This window comes from Cryptomeria japonica, chromosome 7 (assembly GCF_030272615.1).
Source record: "Cryptomeria japonica chromosome 7, Sugi_1.0, whole genome shotgun sequence".
NCBI lineage: Eukaryota > Viridiplantae > Streptophyta > Pinopsida > Cupressales > Cupressaceae > Cryptomeria > Cryptomeria japonica.
In genome coordinates this window covers 633,991,629-634,004,168 of record NC_081411.1, presented here as the reverse complement: position 1 = coordinate 634,004,168, position 12,540 = coordinate 633,991,629, and positions in this window count along the sequence as shown.

The window sequence follows — 12,540 nt, the reverse complement described above, 5'->3', positions numbered from 1 at the left end:
GAAACTTATTTGGTAAACCACTGGTAGGCACTGACACCGGCATAGACATCTACATACAGTAGCAGGCACTTCACTAACAGCAGCAATAATGTATACATGCATCCCAACTGACAAGAATAAACTTTTGTTTATTGTATTTAATTGTAATGATCTTTTGTAAAGCTGACATGGCATATTGTAATAGACTCATATATGTATGAGATCTTGTAAATCATTTTGTACTAATGGACTAAGGAATGTGGAATGGAATAGGAACAAGCAAATAAGAAGGAAGATATATGTGAATGCATAAGGCAGATTTTGTATAAGGTTTATGGTTATAGTATGAGCTTAAACTGGTACTGAACCTGACATAGTTGATGCTGATTCGAAGAAGTACAATAAATTGGATGTTGATAATCCATTTTGTAGGTCAGTGAGACTTGTATCTTGTGATTGAACAATGAGCTCTAGGTAGTTGGCCTTCCTGCATGTGCAGGTCCCTCATTGTAAGTAATATTTATTCATTGGCTAGTGAGTGAATATTTTGGGTCACAAATCCCAGCGAGGTTTTTCCCATAATGGGTTTCCTCATTAAACATCTTATTTTATGGTGTGTTTTCTATGTTGTCTTTATTGTTCCTTTTTATTGCATTAATTCTTATTTACTGGTACACTATTTTGGAATGCAAAATACCTAATAAGGTTAAATATTATGTCAACCAGTTAGATACTGATTCACCGCCCCCCCCTCTCAGTATCTTTGGGACCATCATTAATCCTAACAATTGGTATCAGACCTGGTCCTCTATTTTCAAAAGCCTAACAACTTGAGGAAGATTTTGACATGAGTACAAATGGAGAACTTAAGAAAACAATTGGAAGGATCTCATGAAGATTATGATAAAGAGAAAGTGAAGAATATCAAACTTGAAGATGATCTGAGGACCGCACAAGAATTCACTCAAGAACTTTAGGAGAATTATGCTATAGCCCAAGATAAAATAAAAGAACTTCATGAGAAGATGCAAAAAGATGATGATGAAAAGGAAACTCTTAATGAATGTGTGAACAAGTTGAGGAAAATAACTAGTAACATGAAGAATGAGATACAAGATATGACTATGAGGTTTTGTAAAGACATTGAAGATAGAAATAAGTATGAAGATGACTTGACTAGGAGACTCAATGATGCTGGAAATGAAAATCTCAGACTCAGTCATGAAAATGATATGTTAAAGACAAATCTGACTCACATGCAACATGACATATCTGAGCTTGTGAAACAGAAGGTAGTTCTGGAAAATGAGTTGGCTGCTACAAATCAATATAAAGAGAAATTCAAGAAAAGTTTAGAGGAACTTGATGATATGCTGAATAGTCAGAAGCCTAATGGAGATACTAATGGATTTGGATTTGAAGTTGGAGAAAGTTCCGGTACTACAAACAATAATGATCACAGCAAACTAGGAAGCCAAACTAGTGCTTATAAATTTAATGGCAAATGCTTTAACTGTAACAAGTGTGGTCATAGAGAAAATCAGTGTAGATTCAGAAACAATCACAACATTAATGCACCCACCGGTCAATGTTCCAAATGCAATAAAGTTGGTCATAATTCTAAAAACTACTGAATGAATGTGAGATGTTATGTTTGTGGAAGATTTGGGTACTTATCTAATCAATGCAGAACACAAACCCACATAGGATATGGAAAGGCAATAAATAAGAATACTGTGACTTGTTATGCTTGTAACAAGATTGGACATATTGCAAAATTTTGTAGAAGTAAGACTTCACCAGAAAATAATAAACGACCTAGTTTGAAAGGCAAAGAGAAGGTAGATGAGGTAAAGAAAGAATTTTCAAAACAATGGATTAGAAAGAGAGATCAAAATGTTGATGAAACTATTCCTTCACTAGTAGAAAAGAGTGTTACTCTATCGGTAGGAGATTCTTCATCCCACTGAGAAGTAACCCTTTGGGGGTATTGCAGCAAGTTGAATATCATGTAGTTTACCCTCGCTCGATGGTGAGAAGATAGATTTCTTCTTTGCCAATAGATTTGTTAAGTTTCACTCAACCGATGAGCATTTAATATGGTTGATTGAATGAAAATTCATTATAAATCATAGATTTTCCCTCATTTTTGATTTGCCAAGCATTCAAATTAATAGACAGTGTGAAATCTAAGCGAAGGCAATCAAGGCAAAGGTGTGAAACAATTTCTTTTAGGCATTAAAACATTATCAGGCAACTCAAGGTATTTTTCAAATGGCTTCTTCTTTTGCACCCGAATTCATTGCAAACCCTACTGTTGTGGAAAATGTAAAATGCCCTAGACCCATATTAAAGATTATTCCTGAGATAGCTAAGCAAGATGATTCCATAGGTGCATTTTCAAAAATTTCTAAAGGTGTAGCTTATGTTGAAGACTGTAGGATTTATATTCACTACAATATTGAAGAATTGGGTTCAGATGAATTGTTGAAAATGTTTAAAACTATAATCTATGATGAAAATGGCATTCTAAAACCCAAATACAAGATTATTGAGACTTTAGGTTTTGTGGAAATCTTAAACATCCCTAAATTTCCAGAGGAAGTAGTGAGAATTGTCCTAAGTAGGGAACATGGAGAATTTATTTGGTTAGACTCTATCTGCAAATTCACCCAAGAAGAAATTAGGGTAGTGTCAGGTTTACCCTCAATTGATAGTAGACTAGACAAAATTAAGAAGGTACCTAACAACAAAGTCATGACCTTAACTGGAGCAATGTCTGATAGTAGATCTCTGAGAGTAAATGACATCAAGGATATCAATGTGAGATTCATAAGTATGATTCTAGGTTACAAGACTACACATGCAAATAGACTTAATTCAGTTTCTAGTCTTTGCATCAATAGTGTTTATGAAATGGTCAACAATAATGTAATGATTGATGTGTGTGAATGGATAAAGGATGAACTCATAGACAACTTGAAGAAGATAAAAGGTGATAAGAAAGGAACATTTCATTTTGGCAATCTCTTAGTATGCTTAATGTTATACTTCACAAAGGAAATCCCCAGTATAGGAAAGAAATATTTTGGATATGACATACCGATAGGTAAGCAATTGCAAGTAGCTTTCACTGGCATGGGTACTACTAGGGATAGCAACATCTCCAAGTACTTTAAAGTTTTTCAAGCCAAGATGAAAACTAGAGAGAGACTACCACAGAGTGTAGTAGATAAATATGACAAGGAAATCTGTTTTGTAACTATGAAGATGATACATGGATGGAAGTTGTTCTTCCTAGAACTGTATGGTTAACTAAAATGGGGTATGAGGCTAATGTGAACATTATTGCAACTTATGCAAAAGCCCTATTAGAAGCACCAAGAGAACCAAAATAAAAATATTTTGGTAGTGCTGAAACTATTGAAAAAGGTGTAGAAACATTAAAGCAAAGGAAGAAAAGATAAAAGTGCATTAGAGATGCTTCAAAGAAAGTAAAGGAAATCAAAGAAAACATCATGAACATTACTGGTATAAAGGCTAGTGAGATGGAAGGATTACAACTAGAGACACACCTCTCACTGGTTGGTACATCATCTGACAGTGAGATACCTGCTAAATTCAAGAGAGTTGATAGGAAGAGAAAACCCTCACCAGTACCCTCTCCTTCACCTAAGAGAACAAGAACCTTGAGAAAGAAACAACAAGAGGTAAGGCAACTGACAAAGAAAATGACACCTAAGAAGAAACAAAAATAGATTATACCTCCTTTGGATAATTTACTGAATGAAATCACTGATGACGGTAATTTGGCTAATGTGAGCAAATTGTACAATACATTCACTGATTCAGAAAAGGAAAGTATTGAAAATAGTATAATCTTACATGTTGACATTTACAAGAAATTTCTAATTGAAGTTGTCGATGACTTGCCAAATGATCTATATAGAAGGTAAGGTGCAAAAAGGATTGCAGTAATGGAGTTGGACACAAAACTTAAAGTTGAAAAACTTCTAGCTATACATCCCGTTAACTCAAGAGAGGAGATTCATGACTTAATTTGTGAAGCTAACAGATCAGTTTTTGCTAGTGGTCACTGACAAGTGAGCTTAATGGCTTGTAGAGTTAACGAAATTGTAGAGGAAACGACTGATAAATGGGATATATTTTTTGTAAAAAAAGAAAAACAAGAAGAATTGAACAGGCCTAAGAAAATATTCAAGGTATATCAGAAGAATAAGGACAAAGGGAAAGGTAAAGTTAGTAGAATACCAAACATCAAAATAACTGACAAATTAGCACCACCCTTGGATACTACACTGGTACATACTGATGATACACCAACTAATGAAAGTGTAGACATAACACATGATGCCACTAACCCTGAATTAGAAATTCTATTAACCATGAATGTTGATACTTATGAAGTGAACATTGTTATGGACAAGGACAACACAAAGGTATAGGATGATGTTGCTGGTAGTGGAAACATTCTAGAGCAACTGACAGAGAATGTTGAGGTTAAAATTCAAACAGGGCAAACTGAACAAACATTACCAATTGAGAAATCATTGGATACTGATAAGGAAACTAAAGGTATTGACGCTATAATTGAGAAACCTACAAAGATAGATATACTGATAGTTGAGCACATAGTTAAGCACACAACTAGGAACACAGAGAAACCCAAAGAGAATCTTTTAGAGGAAGAAAAACACACTGAGGCAGAGGTACATGTTGAAGATGAGAAACCGACAATCACTGAGATGCCTAAGCAATCAGAAAAACCTTTACTGGTTGAAATGCAAACTTAGACTAATCCACTGGAGGATAATACAAGAAAATTGGTTACTAATACTAGAAGCACATAAATAATTAAGGTAGTTGGCTAGACATCTAGTACTTCATTGAGTGAATTCAGGCCTACCAATGTGACATAGGTACTTTTGGACTCTATTAAGAAGATAACTAACTGTAATGCATTGTCTTATAAAGAAATTTATGATACAATACCTATTCTTAAGATGATTGCACCTAAATGTAATATAGATCATGTAAAGGATTATTTAGGTCAATTGGACACACTATCTAAATTTATTGCTGGAAATGTAATCACGGTTGATAAGGTGAATGAGAACAACTTCAGAGAGAAAATGGAAAAAGAAAAAGAAAAAATCTTTGAGGAAACAATAAAGAAGTGCACTGAACACATAGACACACTTTTACTGGCACTGACTACAACAATTTTGGAATATAAGGACTTGTACAGGGAAACATGCAAGCCACATCTATTGACTCAAGACATTGACAAGGAAAGAAGCAGAGTACAGAAGGAAAAAGATGATATAGATGATAACATTATTGGTTCATCCCAACCTATATCAGTTATTGAGCAAGAAATAGTAGGATTTGAGGAAAATTTGGAGAAATTTGAGAAGGAAAAAGAAAGGATCAAAGCAAATGCCAGAGAGCTTAAGTATAAACCTGGACCTAAGTTGGATAACCTTATTTTGCTAAGAAATGAAATATAAAAGGCATTAATTCAAGGGGAGAGATCACTGAAAGAGAATATGCATCATCTCACCAACATGATCCAATAGATTGAGGCAACTCTAAATGACAGCACCATATTCATGCAGAGTTTTAACTTAGTTTTCGCAAATATATTTCAGATTGTAACCAACTGGTTATAGGCTTTGAGGTAAAATTTTGCACTCATTTGACAAATTTTGACAACCTTTGTCATTGATGTCAAAGGGGGAGTAGTGGACAGAGACAAATGGCTATTCAGAGGAGATCGACTACTCAAAGGGAGCATATCTTTTTGGTAACTTTTTGGACTTCTATTTTTGACAGTTTTTGGATTTTTGGATTTTTCTCATGAGTGTTGCCATCAATGCCAAAGGGGGATATTATTGGCATTCTACACTCTAATTAGAATTGATGGTGTTCTCATTGATGGAAACCATGTGGTAACCTTGTGGCAACCTTCTGGAAACTTATCTGATAAACCACTGGTAGGCAATGACACCGGCATAGACATCTACATACACTGATAGGCATTTCACCAATAGTGGCAACAATGCATGCCGACATCCCAGTCAACAGGAATAAACTTTTGTTTATTGTATTTAATTGTAATTATCTTTTGTAAAGCTAACATGGCATATTGTAATAGACTCATATATGTATGAGATCTTGTAAATTATTTTGTAATAATGGAGTAAGGAATGATGAATGGAATAGGAATGAGCAAATAAGAAGGAAGATATATGTGAATGCATAAGGCACATTTTGTATAAGGTTTATGGTTATAGTATGAGCTTAAACCAGTATTGAACCTAGCATAGTTGATGCAAATTTGAAGCACTACAATATGTTGGATTTTGATAATCCATTTTGTAAGTCAGTGAGACTTCGATCTTGTGATTAAGCAGTGAGCTCTAGGCAGTTGGCCTTCCTGCATGTGCAAGCCCCTCATTGTAAGTAATATTTATTCATTGGCTAGTGAGTGAATATCGTGGATTACAAATCCCACTAAGGTTTTTCCCACACAGGGTTTCCTTGTTAAACATCTTGTGTTATGGTGTATATTCTATGGTGTCTTTATTGTTCCTATTTACTACATTAATTCTTATTTACTGATACACTATTTTGGAATCCAAAATACCTAATAAGGTTAAATATTCTGTCAACCAGTTAGATCTTGATTCACCCCCCCCCTCTTAGTATCTTTGGGACCATCATTAATCCTAATAGCTTGGGATAAAGTTTGTGGTCCTAAAAGTAGTGGGGGTTTAGGTCTCAAATCCCTTAAACCGTTCAATAAAGGTTTGTTAGCCAAATAGGTTTGGAGGGCCTATGGTATTAAGAGAGATTGGAGTAGGGTGTGGTTCAAAAAATTCATGCATAATTAGCCCATTCATTCCCTTCTCTATTTTGAAGATATTCCTATTGGATCTTGTATTTGGAATAGTATGATAAAATCTATTAAAGTTGCTAAAGTTGGAGCTGGTTGGGTCCTTGACAAAGGTAACAAAATCAGATTTTGGGAGGATGTCTGGATCAAAGATGAGCCTCTTTTTAACTAGGATTGCAGCCATATCATTGAAGATTGTAAAAGGAGGTTTGGTTCTATGGTCTGTAATTATTGGGAGGAGAATAAATGAGTTATACTTGATGTTGTTTATGTTGGATTCTCTTCACTCCAACATGATTTGCTATCCTGTTCTATCAACAAAGACTCAGATGATGTCTTCTTATGGAAGAGTAATCCTACAAGTACTTTTACTATTGCTTCTTCTTACAAAAAGATATCAACTCAGGCTTGTAACCCTATATGGACTAAAGTTTGGAATAGATTCCTCATTGCTAAAGCTAATATATTTTCTGGGTTGCCACTCATAACAAGATTATCACTATTGATAACCTGGCTAGAAGAGGATTTATGTTCCCTAATAGGTGTGAGTTATGTTAGAAAGAGGCTAAGTCTATGGATCATTTGTTCATTCACTATTCTTTTACCTTGGAAATCTAGGGTGAAGTGTGAACGCAATGGAAAGTTGATTGGGTTATGTAGTATAGTTTTAAGGAAGTCCTTTGGCATTGGATTTTCCCTACCAAGCTTCCCATCATCAAGACCCTTTGGTCCTTTCTTCTTCCTATGACCTGTTGGCATATTTGGAAGGAGAGAAATAATAGAATTTTTAGGGAGACTAAGTCTTCTTCTTAGGTGGTCTTTGAAAAGATTTGTAGGGATATTAAAGAAAACATCAACACCATTCACAAATGCAACAAGAATTATAGTCATATTGATATGAATGATAATGATAAAATGATTCTTACAGAATGGAAATTATTGAATAAGGTTTCGAAGTTTGATCTGAACAGTAGAAGAGATAATGTGGTTTGGAGGTTCCCTCCTCATGATTGGGTGAAGGTGAACTTTGATGGTCTAGCTAAAGGAAATCTAGGTAATGCTTGTGGGGGAGGTGTTATCACAAATTCTCATGGTTTTTGTGTTGTTGTGATTGCTTCTCCCTTTAGAATTCAAAACAACCATGTTTCAAGAAGCTCTGGTAATGTTAAAATGTCTTCAGCTTGCTCAGGGTTTCAATTTTTAAAAAAATTGGCTGGAGGGGGATTCCCTTAATATAATTCAGGTTATTAAAGGTATTAGTTCCCCTTCTTGGAATATCCAAAATATCATTGATAAGGAAAAAAAAATGTTAGATTATTGTGATAGTGTGGTTATTACCCATACCGTTAGGGAAGATAATAGGGTAGCCAATTCGTTAGCTAATGAGGGGGTCATTTTAACGGAAGATGCTAATTATATCGAAGAGTCATCATGTAAGAACAAAGTTTGAGAGCAATTATTTTATGATAGGATCAATGGTAAATATTAATCTCATCATTACCCTTTTTGGTTTGGACTTCAATGACATGAGAGTTTGGAGTGACATGGATTGTTAGATGATGACCTGTCTTAGGCATCGCATAAATGAGTATAGATTCTATGTTCTTTAGCATCAGTTAGTTTGTGCTCCCCTGAGGGTTTCAATTTGAACTGCTTCTACATTGTGGGTGGAAATCTCAACCATAATGAGCCCACCAATTGTGATAGTTGGAAGGGTGAAAGGAAAATTTGGAGAAGGTTGCATAAAAATGGCTTCATTGATTATATGGAGAAATTGCATGGGAGCAAGAAGCTCATTTCTCATGGTTTTTCCAAGGCTTGGAAAAATAACAAAGTTACTCTTTTTGGTCAGACCTGGAGAGTGGATGAAGATTTGGTGGCTGAGGTGACTTGTTTGTAGAAGGACGACATCAAGTTTTATAGAGATTGTAAGTTCCCAGTGGAAGCCATAAAAAATTTCCCCAAGAACAAAGAAGAAAGGGCTCATCTTGCCAAAAATGATAATATTTCCTATTATCTCCCTAACCAGGTAAATTCCTTTTGGAAGAAAATGTTGAAAATGTTAATGGAGCATTTTACTATTGATGGTAGGTTCTCGAAAGTCTATAATTATCATTTTTTTATCCTTAATCATTTTCTCCATGGGTCTAAGATATCTCTACCCTACTATTTGGCCTCCTCCCTTAATGAGAGTTTGGCTGACCATGCTAAGAAACCCAAGTCCTACCCCATTTCCCACCAAGGTCTTATTCTATTAATTTATGAGTATCTTAAGGATAAAGTTAAGGACAATAAGGATGACCCCCTTGTGGAGAGTTCCCATATCTCTGAGGATGATGTCAATTTTGAGTCTGATGATGATTCTATGAATCCTCCCCGTAGAACTAAATTGAGGGTTAGTAAGAATACTAAAGAAGACGCTGAAGAGACAATTGATCCTGAGCAAGAGGAAAAGAAGGAGGTGGAGAAGGAGGTGGAGCATGAGAAGGAGAAGGAGGTGGAGGGTTAAAAAGGAGAAAAGGATAATGAGGAGGGTAAAGAGGATTTTGATGAGTCAGAGGAGAAGGAGATTCACTATGATATAGATAACAGGGATGAGGTTCAGAATAATATGGAGGAGGGAAACCCTAGGCCTGAGGATTCTACCTAGGACATGGAGGATGTGGATACCATTTTGAATGTTGTTAGAAATAGCTCTTTGGAAATGTTTAATTTCTAGAATTAGGTGGTTGATAATATTACCAACATTAAGGGAAAACAGAGAGAGCTAGAGCTCAAAATTGATAATATCATTAAGGATATTAATGATAAAGGAAAAGAGGAAAATTCTAAGGATAATAGTGAAGCAGAGGATGAAAAAGAAATCCTTGACTGGTCGGAGGGTGAGATCATAAAGGGATATGTCAAGAACCTATAGGATGTGGTGAGGAATCTCAAAGAAAAGGGTGAGTCTAATTATGAACTGATAAACAACAAGGGTAAAAAAATTGAGAGTGCTCTGAGGAAATTCATGGAGCATAGTTTGGTTGTGATGAAGGTGACTTCCCAAAATATGAATGTGTTGGTTGCCTGTCTGGAGAAGGATAAGAAAAACAAAGATATTGCGATTGTTGACGATGAGGTGGGTTCTAGCTCTATCCAACATTCTTCCAGACATAGAACTAGGCAAAATTTTAAAGAGTTGGAGTTGAAGACTAAAGGCAATCAACAGGTGCCGGAAAGAAAAGACCATAAAGAGGCAGCAAATGCAATGATGATACTTGTCAAGGATGTTGAGGAGACCATAAATATTTTCACCTAGATGTTCTAGTTTTTTTATAGGTGTGCCAGTATCTCATTGGTCTTTTGTTGTACTTTTTTCTGGCTACTATCTTTTGTGTTGATCGTTTGTTGCCTTTCTTTCTTTGTTATGTCCTTTCTTGCTTCTTTAATTATTTTCTTTATGATATGTAAGTGGGTTTTGGGTCCCTTAAAACATATTTTTACTTAATCAAAAATAATGCAAGAGGACATGCATATATAGATTCAAGAGTTGTTATCTATTTATGTTTCTATTACTCCAAGGAGATGGACAAGACACTTGAGGTTACGATAGGAAAATATTTAACAACAAGCACAAAATAATCAATCTTATGATAGGTAGAGTAAATGAGATAATCAACAAGACCCACAAGGCATGGGTTAAGTTCTTTGAAGAGAACCATGGTTCTTATACTTCAATGAAACCTAAGATAGATACTACAGACATCCCGGTTTAAGGAAAAGGTAAAGGTATAATGGGTACTTCACCCTCAATTTTGAAAAACTTTAAGATACTGGATATTGAGCCCCCAATAGATACAAATGTACAGGAAAATATTGAGATATCGGTAGATATAGAGAGTGTAAAGGTTGATAATGTACAAGTTTCTAATGTTGAGGATAATAGCCCTCTAGATCAGTTTGTATAGGATGAGATTAATGTTCCTAGGGAGGAATCAACAATTACTGAGGCTGCACCAAGTGGAAAAGCCATTAGTGCAAGTGTGGAAGCTATAAAAGTTAAAACATCAGGGGAGAAGAAAGGGGAATCCGACAGAGAACCGATAGTGAGTCCATCATTGTTGTCAATTGACACCTCATAAGTTGAAAAGAAAAGCATAACTGAGATGAGTTCTATTGAACTCATCTTGATGGCTGCACAAAAAATGTTGAAGGAGGGATCTATGGATAAAGGTGTGACTGACCAATCTATCACTATTTTGCACATACTAGTCCTAGAGTGCAAGTTTTACAGAGAAGAGAGCCCACCCGACAAGCTTAAGACAATCACAAAGCACATTTCAAAGGATTTTTAGTCTTTGCAGCATATATCAAACCGAAAAGTGCTGGAGAGGTTCACATAGGAAAACATGGCTATATTTGATTAAGTGATTGAGTCTAAGAACAAGGATATTGATGATAAATTAAAATTGATTAATAATACATTGAGGTAGTGTACTAATATCTATAGAGTATACTATAATATAGGTTTACTCATAGCTGAGACAGATAAAAGGATTAAGGATATTTAGGAGGAGATTGTAGTTATAGCCAATTCTTTTGATGGACTGAATTCATTAACTATATCTATAGATGGTCATATTTTGGTTTTGGAAGCCCAAGTTTTTACTCTTGAGAAAGAAAAAGATAAAATCATAAAGAGATTCAAAAGTCTTAGAGGTTTGGTGAGTCCCCTATTGGATTCATTAAGTGTACATAAAAAGGAGTGTATAGATATGGTTGGTAAGCACACACCGACAGAGCTTATTGAGAAAGAGTCATTTTCCCATATTATAAATGGACTTGTATCTATTTCTAGCACTTTCAAATATGGTTGGGATACCTATCTTAAGCTTTTGGAGAAGGCTTATCTGAATATTATTAAATACATTCAACTCCGGTAAGGTATTTTGGGACATATTTGTAGACACCTAAAATTAATATTTAATTAATTTAAGCATGTCAACATAATTAATTGACTTAATTGTGTTGTCCTTATTCTTCTCAATGTTAATTAAATCTAATTTAATTAATTATATCACTATTGTCAAATAATTAATTTATCAAATAAATTAATTATTCCCCTATTCTTCTAAAGTCCCCTCCAATTATTATTTCCTCTACTCTAAACCCCCTCAGTTAATTAATACTAATTAATTAACCTAGTCATGTGATTCCTACAAATCACTTTTTCCTAATCTCACTCAACCTAATTAATCCTTCTAGAATCTCTCATAATCATGTGTATCATTATTCCTCAATTTTTAATTGACATTCATGTCACATCAACATTGAGTCTCTCAAAGAAATTCAAATTTTATTTAATCCCTCAATGCATCCTTATTTTGGAATTTTTAATTCCTCATGTTTGAAATTCAAATTTCCCCTCCCTTTCCCCAAGGAATTTAATATTCCTATTTATTTTCCCAAGGCACCCTTGATTTATGCCTTCTATCTCAAATAAATCTTAACCCTCCATAAGGAAATCAATCTTGGCCCTCCATTGGCCTCCTCCAATCTATAAATTGGAGCCTCTTCTCCTAAAAAATAGACTTCCTCTATAGAATTATCATGCTGCCCACTTTCCATTCTATTCTCTTTTATCTTATCCTTATCATGTC